The sequence below is a fragment of the Leucopleurus acutus genome (genome assembly GCF_964270905.1).
Source record: "Leucopleurus acutus genome assembly, chromosome: 4".
Classification (NCBI taxonomy): Eukaryota; Metazoa; Chordata; class Mammalia; order Artiodactyla; family Delphinidae; genus Leucopleurus; species Leucopleurus acutus.
In genome coordinates, this window is record NC_139146.1 from 1,602,620 (window position 1) to 1,619,237 (window position 16,618).

Genomic DNA, 16,618 nt, shown 5'->3' on the forward strand with positions numbered 1-16,618 from the left:
CCCAGAGACCTCCAGGCTTTTGCCTGGGCCATGGCCCCTTTCCCAGGACGGGGCTGGACCGGACCTGGGTGAGAAGAGTACTCCACGGGTTCAGTCCTTCCCTTCCCGACACCTATTGTCTTCGGGATAATCCAAACTCTTAGCTTGGCATGTGGGCCCTCCAAGGTCTGACTCGTGCCTTCCCCGACCCCAACCTCTCCCAACCTCTGAACCCGTGGCGCACTGGGCAGCCTCCAGTTTTCTGGACATGCTAGCCCACCTTTCCCCATCCAGGCTCCCTCTTCCTGGAACTCTCTCCTCCATTCTAGTCCTTTCAGTTCGCAGGTCGTTTCCTCCGGGGAGCCCTCCCAGACGTCCTGGTTGAGTGCCTCCTCCGGGATCCCGAAGATGGGCCGGGCTGTACTTCCCTCGCGTCTCCACCAACAGCCTGGCAGAGCCCGGGATCGCAGGGACCAGGCGCAGGCCCAGGGCCTGGCACGTCGTGGGGCGCGGGCGCCCGGAGGACCTGCAGATCCAGGCCGATAGTAGAGACCCCAGGAAACTGGCTGGGAGAGGCGCGTCGGGCTCCGCGCCGCGAGCCGGGCAGCCGGAGCCCAGACCACGACTCCCGGGAGGCCTTGCGGGCCGAGGGGCGCCTACCGCTCTCTCGCGGGAAGGCGAAAGCTTGAGCTCACGAGCGTGGGCGGAGCCGGAAGGAGGCCCATTTCAAAGTGGTAATAGATGGTTTCTTATCCAATAAGATTGAAAATATACCTCCTCAACCGGCCGACCACGGGAGTAGGGACAGCGGTGGCCAATAGGGACGCGCGGAGGGCGGAGCCGAGGTCTCCGGAGCGGAAGTGGGTCTCCGTTGAGGCGGCGGTGTCTTGTTGAGGGCTTCTCAGCGGCTTCCAAAGGTCCTTCCTCGCTTCGGTGCGTCGACCGCCGCGCCTGCCGAGCCTCACCAGCGCCAGGCAGGGCCAGACTTTGCGGGGAGTGGGCGGCAAGGCAGGGCCGGGCGGATTCGGGGTTCGGGCGGCTTCGCGGCCTGCGGAGGCCTCGGCGCCGCGGCCCAAGGAGCCGCCGTGGCGCGGCCGACCACGCTCGGGCCCCGACCTCCGACCGGGCCTCCCCGGGCCCGCGGGCCTGTTCGCCTGCCCGCCCGCCCCGCTCTCCGCGCAAGCCTAGCTCGGCGCGGGGACGGAAGTGGGGAGGCCCCGCCGCGGGTGCCGGCCGCCCTGGCAGGCCACGGCGCCTCGTCTTAGCGTCGCCGGGGAAACTGAGGCTGGGCGGGGAGGGACGCGCCCAAGGTCACTCGGAGGGCCGGGCGGGACGCGGGGCGCGGGCCTGCGCCGGCGTTCGGGAACACCGGGCGACGGTTTGGTCCCCACCGAGACCGCCGCCTTTGTGTGCTCGCGCAGCCGCTCCGCCATCGCGGGCCTGCGAGTCGCCTCGGGCGGCCGGGCGGAGTCTCCTCCGGGCTAGGACGGGGCTGGGGCGCCCGCCGGGGGCAGATCTCAGCAGGTCCTCAGCTTCCGGGCGTTGGCCGGGCGCGTGGCCGCCGAGGCCTGCGGCCGAGACCCCCGCGGGCGCCTGGAGACAGGTGCCTGAGGCACAGAACTCAGTGGACGCCACTTTGCACCCTTTGACCCGTCGAGGGAGAAGGGGAGAGTTCAGATCCTTGGTAGGGGTTTTTGTGAGGTTTTGGCTTTTGTGTAACTCCAGTCCCTTCCCATCGACGGTCACGGCCATACCTTCCTTGTGCTTCTGCGCCACGTTCTCGGAGCCAGACCTGGGGTCTCAGCTCTGCGGTCCTGCATTCGCTGAGGCTGCCTGAGTGGCCGGGGAGACCGAGGTGGTCTCCCCAAGGTCACAGCCTCGGTTCCCTGACTGCGGAGCTAGGTAGCCCTTTGAATTCAGTGACCAGGAGTTTGCTAACGAGAGGCAGAAACGTTGAAGGGAATCGTTTTGCTGTCTTTCTGGTGGTTTGTTTTTTGATGGATGTGGGGGACACATTGGGTAGTTTTGTGTATGAGTTTGAGGTGAAATGGGAATATTCAAGTAGAAAGATGTGTAGCTGGCTTCTGTATTGCGTGAACTTGAGTTTCCAACTTTGACTCACATCTTGCCGTAATCCAGTATTTATAAACCTTATTACAACGACGACTCCGCGCTCCCCGCCCCCGCACACCCGAGCTTTTTTACACGTTGTTTTCTTGATTGCCCACTCCCGGAAATTTTAATGCTGCTTTCACACTGTATGCCCTTTTTATTTGCTATATGCATGTTTATGCTTTGTACATAAAAAGAGGGGGCTTTTTTTCTCCCCCTTTGAGAATGCGTACGTTAATTTTTTAAGTCATCATATTTTGAGGTCTTCTGCATGTCAAGCTTTCTGCTTGCACAAAAATAGGCATGGTACAGGCCCAGGAGCCAGAGTGGAGAGAGTGAGAGACATTCCCTGAGGTTGAAATATAAATAGTAGAAAGGTGGGACTGGAGAGGTAAGCAGGAACTAGATCACAAAAGGTCTCCGGTATTCCTCCACAATAAGGAGTTCAGAAATTATCTTAAGGCCAGGTGGGAAATCACTAAATTGAGTTCTAAGCGGGGAAGTTAACAGGGTTAAGTTTGCGTTTTAGAAAAATCACTGTGCTATGAGAAGGATGGTTAGAAAGGTGGACAAAACTAGTGGCTTCAGGACCAGTTAGGAAGAGAGAAAAGGATAGCCTGGACCAGGGTAGTGACTAGTCACTGAACTTGGTAATGGCGATTGCCAGTCATGGCAGTTCTTCACTGGCTGTTTACTTAAAAGCTCTTAGCAAGGTCCATGTCCGGTAGTTTATACCCCTGCCAATTTTTGGAAACGTTTTGGGTGCTACTCAATGAAAATATGTGCACAAGGTAATTGGTTTGTATGCTGTATAAAAATGGCTTTGTATGTTCTTGTGTATATGTTATCCACGTCTCATTTTGGAATGATTTACGTGCATCTCTCACCGTCCCCAAATCAGGCATTTTTGAGGGATGAGGTGGCCCCTGTAGCATATTACAGGGCTGACTCTGTTATGAGATATAATTCACGTATGCGCTCTTCTAACTTGTCTTTCTAAATAGCTTGTTTCCCAGCAGGACTTTGGGAATTTTAGAGCCAGGCATTTCGAGGTTTCCTCTCTGAGGAGGAAGGCCCAGAGCACAGATACCGACTTACTCTGAGGTCACAGTTCCAGTGTGAGAAAAACATATGAGGTTAAGTTGGAGGGTGCCACTATAGGGTTATGGAATCTACTTTGGAAGCATTTTTTTTCCCCCGGCATAAATAAGAATTGGCAGGTTTATTGAATACCACATCATGCAGAGTAGGAGAGGCCCGGAAACATTTCAAAATGAGTATTATCAGTAGCCTGCCGGTGCAAAAGAGAAATTGTGACCATCATGCCTTCCTGGTGTATCCTGTAGGGTACATTAACTGTAGAATGTACCTCCAGATAGCTGAGTAAATTAGCTTGCTATATATATTTAGATTTACCGGGCATACACAAATTTAAAATGAAAGAATGTCTGCTAAATGGCATTATTATCTGCTAATGCCTTTTTGTTTTGGAATCATAATTTCTGGTTTTAGGAATGCGACTCAGATGTCTGTAAGGGTTACTCTAGGTTTGTGATACCACGTCTACTGTTTAGTAGTCTCTACCACTTACAAATCCACCCTGCCAGGTAGTTGTGGTTAGTTCCATTTTGTGTGTCCTGAAGCACAGGAAGGGCAGAGTCACTTGCCCAGGGTCACACAGTAAGAAGAGACCTAGCATCTGGACCTCACGTTCCGTTGCCTTTGTTCCTTTTGCTGGACTTTGTTATGTCATTCACATTTTTCTGTGGTGGGAAAGCACAGGGCTGGTGTTTCTAGTAGCTTTAAATAGTGAAAATAAAACTTAAAAGTGGGGGATATTGTCTTTATTTTTATGTTTCTTTTTCAAGTAACGTTTACCCAGGAAGGGTCTGATTATAAATATTCTCAAGAAGCTGAATTTTCAGTGACTGCATTGTATTCCTGAGGACTCTAGTTATTTTTCGTGAGTCCCCCCAACCCCCAACCCAAGGAGGTGGTCTTAGGACCCGGACATTTGTCTGTCTGCTGCACCTCCCTTCTTACTTCAGCCAAACTGTTGCTAAATTCTCCTGCTTGCTATAGCAGACCGGTATAAAATTTGCTTTCTTTCTAAGCACCTTCTTGCTATTTTTCAGTTCTTAACTAATATTTAAGAACTTTTTGCTCTGGCCTCTTTTTCCAAGTTGCAAATGCCATGATGATCATCTGTTTTGAAGTCTTCCTTTGTTTCCTTATGGTGACACTCCCTCTCTCTCTCTCTCTCTCTCTCTCTCTCTCTCTCTCTCTCTCTCTCTCTCTCTATCTATCTATCTATATCTATCTATATATATATATTTTTTTTTTTTTTTTTTTTGCGGTACGCGGGCCTCTCACCGTTGTGGCCTCTCCCGTTGCGGAGCACAGGCTCCGGACATGCAGGCTCAGCGGCCATGGCTCACGGGCCCAGCCTATCCGTGGCATGTGGGATCTTCCCGGACCGGGGCACGAACCCGTGTCCCTTACATCGGCAGGTGGACTCTCAACCACTGCGCCACCAGGGAAGCCCAAGGTGACTATATTTTTACTTGCAATGTCAGGCTCCAGTTTTCTCATCTCTGAAAGTCATCCTTTTTTCCCCCCTCTCAAAAACACTTTATGCTATCTTTTCTAAGTATCTGCTATCTCTTTCAAGCATCTAATGAGCTTGGTAATTTAATTTCAATGGGAAAAATCATTATTTTTCACCCTGTTTGTGCCAAGTGGTGTGCAAAGAAGAGGGCATGCCCTGATCAGTATTTGACATAGAGTTATGTTTAGCATACTTGTACAGTAGAAGAAATTTAGGGTCAGGAGTGAGAGAAATGTAAGTAACATTTCTTTGAGGTAGGCCTTGAACAATGAGGAGTTCCCCAAAGTGGAATGGGGGTAGGGGAACCTTTGCAGGCAAGGCAACAGCATGTATCAAATTATGGTGCTGTGATAGGAAAGAGCATGGAGTTGATACTGACATCCAGGGTACCTGAAAAGTAAGGTACAGTCAGTTCTGCTTTAAACACTTGTTTGGAAATATGGATTTGTTCCAGTGGGATTGATACTTTAGGAAACAAGTTGAATATAACGGGAATATTGAGTTTAGTGTGCATAATTTCATCATTGGTAATAGGTAAACAGAAAATTGAACTCAGCTGAACCAAGCCATGTAGACTATATACACTTCAGACATCCACCAGCTATCTCAGTCGACTGTGTGTGCCATGAGCCACACCCTGTGCACATCTCTTGTTACAACACTCACCCTATTTCCCAATAACTCATGAGCTGCAGACCTGGTTAAGTGCCATAGTTGTAGTATGTATGCATTTCTTAACCATTTAATTTGTCAAACTGTGCTGTCATTTTTGTTAGGTTTTTGTTAGCTTCTTACCGTGTGTGTGTAAGTTTACCATCTTAAGTTTTTGGGTGTTATACCCTTAATTCCACTTTTTCCCATAAACCCTGTGGACTTTTTGTGTCATATGGTGATTTTTAGGAAAACATACGTCTATAACTACAAATGAGGCCGGACCGGTGAGTTGTTGGCTATACACGTGAAGGCAATGGGTTCGATCATTTTGGAACATTTGCAATATTCTTGGGCCTCTTGGAGTCTGGCCGATTTTTTTGAGCTACCACGTGAAGCTTTTAACTTCCTCTGGCCCACTTAATGTTCTTCCTACGGCTTTCCTGCTTTTTCTCTTAGAACATTCCCAACATTCCCTTTATAATAGGTGCTTGCTGTCCTGGGAGCCAAAGACCATTGACTTAATATTTTACTTTCTAGGGAGAGAGTTGAAGAGAAGAGGATCTGGATTTCACTGCCAAGATTAATGTCTTTAGAGAATTGGGTTTGGCTAGCCATTTGGTGACTGCATGCATCCATTCATTAGCCAGCGCGCTTGTGCAACTGCCTGAATGGAAGGCTGTGCCTTGTGCTACGGAGCTCTGGGGGCAGTGCTATTTGAGACCAGCTCCCCTCTTATGCAGATGAGGGAATTCCCTCTGTGGGGCGCTGCTGGGCTGCCCTTTGCTGTAGGTATACCAGCATTTATAAGCTTCTGCCTCCCCGCTGCCACCGCCACTACAGTCTGCACGTCGGCTCTGTTTAGTGGCTCTTGGTTTACTCCACACACATACACCCCACCCCAGCCCAGCCCAGGTTCATGATTCAGTAGAAGCAGCTAAGATTCCTAGCTTTGTGCTTGGGTGCCATCCACACAGGCCCAGCATGCCTGCCTCCTGTGAGTTCTAGAGTTGGAGGTTGTTAATGGCCTCAGCACCTGAGGTCAGTTTGTCCCCTTGGCCTCTGGTATCTTTTCAACCTCTGGTGGAAAGCTTAGGTTTCCTTCATTATATTACCCTTGCTTCTGGCCCCCAGCAATTGCCTTGTTTGTATCACTGGCCTGCTCCAGAGCCCAGACCACTGTGACTGAAAGAAAATCAGAAGTTAGGGGTCAGAGAGGTGGAGAGGCCACTCGGCTTTGCTTCTGTGCTATGCCAGAGAAACCCTTCTGCAAAGGAGTAGTTATAGGACCAAGTAGGCAGCTTCTGAGCTGCCAAAATTAGTTGGTTGAATTTGGTGTCTATTAATATCCCTCCCAGTTGTGAAAATCCTCCAAATCAATCACTGATACAGCCTCATCAGACGTGGCCGTGAGAGAAGTAAGGTGCCCTTCCCGCCTGCACCCCTCCACACCCCCGCCCCCAGGCTCCAGGGGTTTCATTGACAAAAGGGTCAACCTAGTATTTGGGGGAAATTGATCATAAACCTGCATGTGAAGCTGTGGAGAAATTTCTAAGAACAGTGTCACTGAGTAGAGAATGAGCCAAGGTCCTCTTTGGCTGTGTTAGAGTCGTAGGTGTGTCCTGCAGATCCCAGGACATGGGGGAGACTGAGGGTCCCAATACAGGTGAGCTCTTTACAGGTGTTTCTGGGGCTGTACCTACTGCAGAGTGTTTCTGAATACTCGACTAAATCCTATTTAAACTATCTAGGAAAAAAGCATTAGGTGAAGTTTATTTTTTAATTTTTTTGTTGTGGTAAAATATACATAACGTAAAATAGACGATTTATAACCACTTTTAGGTGTTCAGTGGCATTAAGTAAATTCACATTGTTGTGCAACCATCACCATCTATCTCCAGAACTTTTTTCATCTTCCCAGACAGAAACTCTGTATTCATTAAAGGATAACTCCCTGTTCGCCCTTCCCCTAGTCCCTGGCAATCACCATTCTACTTCTCTCTCTGAATTTGATGTCTTGGGACCTCACATAAGAGGAATTATGCAATGTTTGCCCTTTTGTTTCTTATTTCACTGAGCATAATGTCTTCAGGGTTCATCCATGTTGCAGCAGGTATCAGAATTTTCTTTTTAAGGCTGAATAATATTCTTTTTACTGTGGATTTTTTTTCCTCATCATTTTAAAAAAGCTGAGGTTCATTCTTAATTCTGGAGCCTTGTACCTCCAGACCTGAATCGCAAACAAAAGTAGAACATCGCTATGCCCAAAGAGCTGTTCTTTTTCTCTAGTAGAAGCAAAAGGCAATCCTTGATGGGTCCTTTGTTTGGAGAAAAGGAAAGAACTTCCCTGAGTGACAAATCACTGAGCAGGTGTGAAGTCTCCTTGGCTCTGGTGCCCCTTTCAGGCTTCTGAGACTGACTGCTTCATCAGGGTCATAAGGTTAATGTGTGAAAGACCCAGTTACTGTCTCTCAGTTAGCTGCTTTCTGTTTTTGCCAGATCTAGTCTAGTCCCTGCAAAAACCTCGGGAGATCGGTGGTCGAGGCTGCTGAGCCTGCTTTAGGAATAAATAACTGGGAGAGGGTTGCCCCACTGCCTCTGTGCTGGCTCGTCAACTTCCTTTAAGCCTAAGCAGGAGTGATTAGCCACATCCTGCCAAGTCTTTTCTGGAAATGAATTAAGCCTTGCTGAGAGCCGGAAACATTTGTTCCACTTCTTCCTGGGGCTGAAAGTTTGCTTTGCTCTCATCTAGTAGCACTCACACTTGTAAGAAGAGCTATGGTTTCTGGCTTTTCTAATGTAATCCATATTTATTACTTGATTTATTGATTGTCTTTCCACTTAGAGTATATGCTCCAGGAGTGTCTCTCTCTTTTAAAAAATAAATAAATAAATAGATTTATTTATTTATTTATATATTTGGCTGTGTTGGGTCTTTGTTGCTACGCACGGGCTTTCTCTAGTTGCAGTGAGTGGGGGCTACTCTTCATTGCGGTGCGCGGGCTTCTCATTGCAGTGGCTTCTCTTGTGGAGCATGGGCTCTAGGCGCACGGGCCTCAGTAGTTGTGACACGTGGGCTCAGTAGTTGTGGCTCACGGGCTTAGTTGCTCCGCAGCATGTGAGATCTTCCTGGACCAGGGCTTGAACCCGTGTCCCCTCCATTGGCAGGCCAATTCTTAACCACTGCGTCACCAGGGAAGCCCCAGGAATGTCTCTTGTTCGCCATTATATTTCTAGCCCCTGAAGTAGTGTCTGACCAGAGTAGGCACCTGTACATAGTTGCTGAATTACTCAGATGATAGGGTGCCTCCAGGGTGCTGGGAACCTACTGGGCCCTTTGATTCATCATCACGGCTGCAAGGTAAGGGATATTTTTCTGACATTGAAGATGATAAAACTGAGACATGGAGATCAAGTATTTGTGCAGGGCTCTGGAGCTCATTTGGCCAGTCTCATCATTGCTCTCTATACCATGCACCCTCCTCTGTATAACAAGCAAGACGTTCATATTTTTCTTAAGTACTAAGGTCTGGATGTTGATGTGACAGTGGCATCAAAGTTCATTTAAGAAGCTTTGAAGGGAATTCCCTGGCAGTCCAGTTGTTAGAACTCCGCACTTTCACTGCCTAGGGCTCGGGTTCGATCCCTGGTTGGAGAACTAAGATCCCACAAGCCGCGAGGTGCAGCCAAAATAATAAAAAGGAGAGACGTGACCTAGACTGTTGGTACTAGCCAGTGCCTAATCAGTTGCTGGTAAATTGGCATCACCCTGATGAGATTCTGTAGGATTTAGGCTTTTCTCTGCCTTTACCATGCCAACATGAAGGGGTTGCCCCGGCCACTTCAGTCGGACTCACTCTGCTTGTGTCTCAGAATGGCCATTTATGAGTTTACAGTGAGATCTGCTTTACAGTTGCCCCACAGAATGAGTGAGTGACCCAGTGTGTCTGAGTATCCTCTCCCGGAAGGAAAACGCACAAGGAGCCACCTTAGAATCCAGATTGCCTGGGACTTGTGGAAGCAGTGCTGGGGAGTTTGGTCTCAGATTTTCAGTGAGTGATTATATCAGCCTTGGCTGCCCTGGCTTGTGTGAGGGCTCTGTGTGCCTGCCGTGGGCTGGGCTGGACAGAGCTGCTCACCCAGATATCTCCCTTGGCCTCGCTGCATAGTTGCTGCTTCCTTCTGTCTCTGGTGAACCCCTCCCCTCCACTTTTCTGCTGACTCTTCCTTTCTTGGCTTGTGGGAAAACTGGTGGGAGATACGGTGACAGAATCCAGCTCTAGTCTAACACTGCCAGTCTGTTTCTAACCATCATGTGTGTAGACGTACACATATAATCACATCCACATAGGCGTCACATATATATGATTACGTGTGTCACACTCCTAACTAGAGTTGGGGGGTATCATCTTTAGTGTCCATAATAGCTTCCTGGGAAGAAAAATCAACCTCTAACAGTAACGTCACAATTGAGTAGACCATTAAATCTGTAAGAACACTGAAGGTACTAACCTCACCAACCCCCCTCCCATCTAGTCAGGGGCCTCACGTCTTTCCACTACCTCCAAGCCACACGGCTTTCTTCTTGCTTGGGTTCCTCTAAGTCTCCACGCAGGTCTGCATTCTGACATGTCCAGTTTCCCTTTGGTCCTCAGCGCCCAGGTGCCGCAGTCTCCAGATGCAACTCTGTCTGAAACCCTTGATGGCCCTGCCCCTGGGGTGTGGGTTAGGAGGCCTGTGGGGTTGCGTCACGCCACTGTGTGGCCCTCAGTTCTCACTGCTGACACACTACTTGTCTAGGGCAGATAATTCCTCTCCCCTTCGATGCCCTGCTGCCCACCCGATTTGTTTGTTAAATAAGTCCGGTCACTTTCTGGCCTCATCTTCAGTGTCACTTCCTCCGCGCAGCCCAGCTTGGCCCTCAGTAACAGTTTGGGCCTCCGCTTGCTTGGTCGACAGTGTCCAGCTCCCTGTGGCCGGCTCACTGGCCTCGTTCTGGTTCCCCTGCCTGTTTACTGCTGCTTTCTCGTTGAAATGCCAGCTTTTGTCTAACCGATACCTCCAAGTTCTCCAAGCTTTGTTTCTGGCTTTTTATTCTCTTTACAGGCTTCTTTTTTCTCTACCTGACTCCCCAGATTTTAACACAGATTCTAAAACCTCTACCTCTACCCTAGTTATCTCCTCTGAGTTTTTCAGCTACCTTTGGACCTTTCTACTTGGATACCCCACATGCAGCATTTCTAAAACTAAAGCTGGCTACCCTTGACACCTGTTTCTTTTTATCCCTTCTCTAGCCCGGTTTCATGGCATTACTACCATGGAATAACCAGTTAGACACCTTGGCATGGGTTGGTCTCCCCTCACCCTCCTGTCAGAGCTTTCGGGATTCCTGACATCTGGCCTTCTTGACCATTCCCAGTGCCAAGCTCTACCCCAGGTCTTTTCTTAGTGGCAGGGACAACATTTACCACTCCTCTCTCACCTACAAGCCTTCAGTAAACATGAGCATCTGCTTTGGGCAAGAGGTGAGCTAGGTACAAAGTATCCTCTGTGGCACTTCCATCAAGTGAGGGCATGCTGGGGCTTCCCTGGTGGCGCAGTGGTTAAGAATCCACCTGCCAGGGCAGGGGACACAGCTTCGATCCTTGCTCCCAGAAGATCCCACATGCTGTGGAGCAACTAAGCCCGTGCACCACAACTGCTGAGCCTGTGCTCTAGAGCCCTGAAGCCACAACTACTGAAGCCTGCGCGCCTAGAGCCCGTGCTCCACACAGGGAAGCCACCACAGTGAGAAGCCACACACTGCAACAAAGAGTAGCCCCCGCTTGCTGGAACTAGAGAAAGCCCGCGTGCAGGAACGGAGACCCAATGCAGCCAAAAATAAATTAAAAGAAAAAAAAAGTGAGATCTTGCTGAATGACTGCAGTTTGCTTTGGAAACCAAGGGGTGGTGGGGCCATTTGCCAAGATGGAGTGCTGGCATGTTAGAAGGAGTTTCTTTCTGGACACACTAAATTTGAGGAACCTGGAAAACATCTGTGTTCCATATTGTTTCTGGAATTAATACATCAGACTCTGGCTTAACTTTGTTTAAGGCTGGGGGGCTTCTGGCATCAGACTGCCCTGGTTTAAATCTAGGCTCTGGTGTTTACTCGGTGTGGACTTCGGGCAAGTTACTTAACCCCTGGTCATCCTTAGCTCCCTTGTGTGTGAAATGGTGATCATAACAGTACGTGCCTCCTTGTTTGGTGAGAGGAGGATTACAGGAGATGGTGCTTGGAAAGTGCTTAGTGTCTTGAACGTAGAAGTGGCCTCTGAGTTTTAGCTATCGTTAGTTTTATTGTTCTGATGACCTCTATTAACCTGCATGATCCAGAACCCTTTGCAGTTGGCGAGAGCCACTTTTCCCATGACCCCTAGCCTCTCTGTTCACACACTGCACTTCCATGTCCCCAAACTGGTCTGCTGGGAATGCCGCGCCCACCCCCCCCCAAACCCCCCCCCCCCCCCCCCCCCGCATCTTCCTATCTTCCCACCTCCGTTCTCTGGTGAAATCCAGCCCCTTGGCAGATTTCCCTAAGGCGGCCAGCCTTCCAACTTTTTATGTCGTCTGACCACTGACCTTTATTATCCCCTAAAGAAAAACACAGATATGGAACAAATTGCTAGTTGGCGTTGGGCATGGGAGGGCGTGGCAGAATCTGTAGAATGAGGAAGCTCTGGGAAGCAGCCGCTGGGGCTCAGGAGGCTGGTTTCAGAGAGCAGGGAGGGTGTGCAAGCTGAGGAATGGGGGCCCCTCCAGATGGTTGCAAGACATGTCTTTAATGACCATATTTGAAAACCTAAAAATCAAACAAGTAGAAGGCAAGAGGCTTATGGAGCAACCAAGGTATGTGCATTAAATTATTTCCCTTTGCTCAGCGGACCTATCTCTCCCTCCTCTGTCAGTGACATTTTTATCAGATTTTTCTCAATTCTAAGAGACACCGCTGAGATAGATAAGGTTTCCCCCAAAAGCTGCATCATGGCTGTATACTCAAACATAAGATACTTCTTGTGGTTAGCAACAGGAAGTACGGCGGATCTGGGACTATGTGTGATCTGGTCTTGTGAGTCCTAAGTGACTGTTGAGGTGTTCAGAACACCTGGCTTGAACACCTTCTGTTCAAGCCAGGTGTCCTGTCCTCATCTCGGGTGGTGTTGCATTGGGAAGCATTTGTGCCATTCTCGAGTGAGAGCACCTGTGGGCCAGCCTGAGGGCTGTCAGGAGATGTTGTGCTGTAGGCCACCCGCGAGTCTCCCTGGAGAGAGTGACACGGTGAAGAGATAACTCTTTAAACCACTGAGTGGATAATGGGAGATGGGGGGCATGCACAGATGCAGACCACCATGTGCTGGAGAAAGAGGCTCAGCTGGCTGGGCAGTCCTTTTATCTTTATTTTTTTAATCTTTTTCGAATTTTATTTAATCTATTTTTTTATATAGCAGATTCTTATTATCCATTTTATACGTATTAGTGTGTATATGTCAATCCTAATCTCACAATTCATGACGCTACCACCACCCCCGCCGCCACTTTTCCCCCTTGGTGTTGATACGTTTTTTCTCTACTTCTGTGACTCAATTTCTGCCCTGCAAACTGGATCTGTACCAGTTTTCTAGGTTCCACATATATGCATTAATATACGGTATTTGTTTTTCTCTTTCTGACTTACTCCACTCTGTTTGACAGTCTCTGGGTTCATCCATGTCTCTACAAATGACCCAATTTCATTCCTTTTTATGGCTGAGTAATATTCCATCGTATATATGTACCACATCTTTATCAATTTGTCTGTCAGTGGGCATTTAGTTTGCTTCCATGACCTGGCTATTGTAAATAGTGCTGCAGTGAACATTGGGGTGTATGTGTCTTTCTAAATTATGGTTTTCTCTGGGTATATGCCCAGTAGTGGGATTGCTGGGTCATATGGTAATTCTGTTTTTAGTTTTTTAAGGAACCTCCTAGTGGCTGTATCAATTTACATTCCCACCAACAGTGCAAGAGGGTTCCCTTTTCTCCACACCCCCTCCAGCATTTTTTTGTGGATTTTGTGATGATGCCCATTCTAACCGGTGTGAGGTGTAGTTTTGATTTGCATTTCTCTAATAATTAGTGATGTTGAGTAGCTTTTCATGTGCTTCTTGATCATCTGTATGTCCTCTTTGGATAAATGTCTATTTAGGCCTTCTGCCCATTTTTGGATTGGGTTGTTTGTTTTTTTGATAATGAGCTGCTTGAGCTGTTTATATATTTTGGAGATTATTCCTTTGTCCGTTGATTCATTTGCAAATATTTTCTCCCATTCTGAGGTTGTCTTTTCTTCTTGTTTGTAGTTTCCTTTGCTTTGCAAAAGGTTTTAAGTTTCATTAGGTCCCATTTGTTTATTTTTGTTTTTATTTCCATTACTCGAGGAGGTGGATCAAAAAACATCTTGCTGTGATTTATGTCAGAGTATTCTTCCTATGTTTTCCTCTAAGAGTTTTATGGTGTCTGGCCTTACATTTAGGTCTTTAATCCATTTTGAGTTTTTCGTGTGTGTATGGTATTAGGGAGTGTTCTAATTTCATTCTTTTACATTTAGCTGTCCAGTTTTCCTTATTGAAGGAAACCACTTATTGAAGAGGTCGCCTTTTCTCCATTGTATATTCTTGCCTCCTTTATCAAAGATAAGGTGACCATATGTGTGTGGGTTTATCTCTGGGCTTTCTCTCCTGTTCCATTGATCTATATTTCTGTTTTTGTGCCAGTACCATACTGTCTTGATTACTGTAGCTTTGTAGTATAGTCTGAAGTTAGGGAGTCTGATTCCTCCAGCTCCATTTTTTCCCCTCAAGACTGCTTTGGCTATTCGGGGTCTTTTATGTCTCCATACAAATTTTAAGACTTTTTGTTCTAATTCTGTAAAAAATGCCATTGGTAATTTGTTAGGGATGGCATTGAATCTGTAAATTGCTTTGTGTAGTATAGTCATTTTCACAGTATTGATTCTTCCAATCCAAGAACATGGTATATTTCTCCATCTGTTTGTATCATCTTTGATTTCTTTCATCATTGTCTTATACTTTTCTGCATACAGGTCTTTTTTCTCCCTAGGTAGGTTTATTCCTAGGTGTTTTATTCTTTTTGTTGCAGTGGTAAGTGGGGGTGTTTTCTTAATTTCTCTTTCAGATTTTTCATCATTAGTGTATAGGAATGCAGGAGATTTCTGTGCATTAATTTTGTATCCTGCAACCTTACCAAATTCGTTGATTAGCTCTAGTAGTTTTCTGGTGGCATCTTTAGGATTCTTTATGTATAGTATCATGTCATCTGCATACAGTGACAGTTTTACTTTTTCTTTTCCAATTTGTATTCCTTTTATTTCTTTTTCTTCTGTGATTGCCGTGGTTTGGACTTCCAAAACTATGTTGCATAACAGTGGTGAGAGTGGACTTCCTTCTCTTGTTCCTGATCTTAGAGGAAATGCTTTCTGTTTTTCACCATTGAGAATGATGTTTGCTCTGGGTTTGTCATATATGGCCTTTACTATGTTGAGGTAGGTTCCCTTTATGCCCACTTTCTGGAGAGTTTTTATCATAAATGGGTGTTGAATTTTGTCAAAAGCTTTTTCTGCATCTACTGAGATGATCATATGGTTTTTACCCTTCAATTTGTTAATATGGTGTATCCCATTGATGGATTTGCATATATTGAAGAATCCTTGCATCCTTGGGATAAATCCCACTTGATCATGGTGTATGATCCTTTTAATGTGTTGTTGGATTCTGTTTGCTAGTATTTTGTTGAGGATTTTTGCATGTATATTTGTCAGTGATATTGGTCTGTAATTTCCTTTTTTTGTAGCGTCTTTGTCTGGTTTTGGTATCAGGGTGATGGTGGCCTCATAGAATGAGTTTGGGAGTGTTCCTTCCTCTGCAATTTTTTGGAAGAGTTTGAGAAGGATGGGTGTTAGCTCTTCTCTAAATGTTTGATAGAATTCACCTGTGAAGCCATCTGGTCCTGGACTTTTGTTTGTTGGAAGATTTTTAATCACAGTTTCAATTTCATTAGTTGTGATTAGTCTGTTCATATTTTCTAATTCTTCCTGTTTCAACCTTTTTTTTTTTTTTTTTTTTTTTTTGTGGTACGCGGGCCTCTCACTGTTGTGGCCTCTCCTGTTGCGGAGCACAGGCTCCAGACGCGCAGGCTCAGTGGCCATGGTTCACGGGCCTAACCGCTCCGCAGCATGTGGGATCTTCCTGGACCGGGGCACGAACCCGAGTCCCCTGCATCGGCAGGCGGACTCTCAACCACTGCGCCAACAGGGAAGCCCCCTGGTTCGATCTTGAACGTTTATACCTTTCTAAGAATTTGTCCCTTTCTTCCAGGTTGTCCATCTTATTGGCATAGAGTTACTTGTAGTAGTCTCTTAGGATGCTTTGTATTTCTGTGGTGTCTGTTGTAACTTCTCCTTTTTCATTTCTAACTTTATTGATTTGAGTCCTCTCTCTCTTTTTCTTGATGAGTCTGGCTAATGGTTTATCAGTTTTGTTTATCTTCTCAAAGAATCAGCTTTTTTAGTTTTATTGAACTTTGCTGTTGTTTTCTTTGTTTCTATTTCATTTATTTCTGCTCTGATCTTTATGATTTTTTTCCTTCTACTAACTTCGGGTTTTGTTTGTTCTTTATTTAGTTTCTTTAGGTGTAAAGTTAGATTGTTTATTTGAGATTTTTCTTGTTTCCTCAGGTAGGCTTGTATTGGTATAAACTTACCTCTTAGAACTGCTTTTGCTGCATCCCATAGGTTTTGGATCATTGTATTTTCGTTGTCATTTGTCTCTAGGTATTTTTTGATTTCCTCTTTGATTTCTTCAGTGATCTCTTGGTTATTTAGTAACGTACTGTTTAGCCTTCATGTGTTTGTGTTTTTTACATTTTTTTCCCTGTAATTGATTTCTAATCTCATGGTGTGGTCAGAAAAGATGCTTGATATGATTTCAGTTTTCTTTACTGAGACTTGATTTGTGACCCAAGACGTGATCTATCCTGGAGATTGTTCCGTGCGCACTTGAGAAGAAAGTGTAATCTGCTATTTTCAGATGGAATGTGCTGTAAATATCAATTAAATCTATCTGGTCTGTTGTGTCATTTAAAGCTTGTGTTTCCTTATTAATTTTCTGTTTGGATGATCTGTCCATTGGTGTAAGTGAGGTGTTGAAGTCCCCCACTATTATTGTGTTACTGTCA

General features: G+C 46.6%; 1 protein-coding gene across 2 annotated transcripts in view; it reads left to right on the top strand.

Moving 5' to 3' along the window:
* Positions 1-854: 854 nt before the first annotated feature.
* The window catches only part of RNF4 (ring finger protein 4), a 40,957-nt gene continuing 25,193 nt past the window's right edge, over positions 855-16,618 (top strand). The window contains exon 1 of one of the 2 annotated variants that reach the window (XM_082838352.1): positions 855-912. The gene's annotated coding sequence lies outside the window, so the exon portion shown is untranslated. The remainder of the gene's footprint in view (positions 913-16,618) is intronic. The other variant, XM_082838353.1, reaches the window with a different exon arrangement.